Source organism: Triticum aestivum, chromosome 7D (assembly GCF_018294505.1).
Source record: "Triticum aestivum cultivar Chinese Spring chromosome 7D, IWGSC CS RefSeq v2.1, whole genome shotgun sequence".
Taxonomy (NCBI): domain Eukaryota; kingdom Viridiplantae; phylum Streptophyta; class Magnoliopsida; order Poales; family Poaceae; genus Triticum; species Triticum aestivum.
The window spans coordinates 193,396,885-193,397,821 of record NC_057814.1 but is presented as its reverse complement, the minus strand read 5'-3'; positions in this window follow the sequence as shown (position 1 = coordinate 193,397,821).

Genomic DNA, 937 nt, shown 5'->3' with positions numbered 1-937 from the left:
CTACTTACAACAAAAAACTTTTTTATTTTATTTTATTTTGTTTCTAATTACTTATTTATTTTACTTTATGATAATTCTTTTTGCTATTAAAGTTTCTATCAAAAAAAGTTCTTTATGAAAATTCTTTTTGCTTTTAATGATTTTGAACAGAAAATACTTCGATAATTTTAGTTGCATCAATTTTATATGATTTTAGTTTCAATAATACTAGAGGTTTCTTATGATGTTTTGAACAGAAAATACTTTGTTAATTTTAGTTTCATAAATTTTATTAAAGTTTATTTTATTTTGTCGTAACACAAGAAGTCCGGAGTTGTAATAAGTTATTAAAAATAAAAAAGAGGCGCAATGCTCGTTGATTTGCTTCAAGCCTTTCGGAATAGTGTAGACTGCACTACACATAGCTCCATGCAGTCTACCTTATTCCTCAAGGCTTGAAGCTAAGCAACGTGAGCATTGCGCCTCTTCTTCATCGTCTCTGCACTCAGGGCTTATAAACCGCTCCTAGTGCCTCTCAGCTAGCGAGGTGGGACTAAAAAACTGCTTAGTAAGAAACTCTAGTACCGGTTCGTGCCACGAACCGGTTCCGTACTAAAGGTGCTCGTGGGGCCACAGCCTCATTAGTACCGGTTCGTGGCACCAACCGGGACCAAAGGGTGGAATTGGTCCCGGTTCGTGCCACCAACCGGGACCAATTGCCTTGCACAGCGGCGTGGTGGTGGGAGTTTAGTCCCACCTCGCTAGCTGAGAGAGAGTCGCACATGTTTATAAGGTGAGGTGCGCCTGAGCTGTCGAGCTCCTTTCTAAAGCAGGCTTACGGGCCTAACCTCTGTGTACATGCCTGTGGGCCTACTGGGCCTTCTGCGGGCCTGAATCCTGGCCCATGGATGGGTTTCTAATCGTATTCAGGCCGTGGTGGCCCAGTAGGTAGCATAAT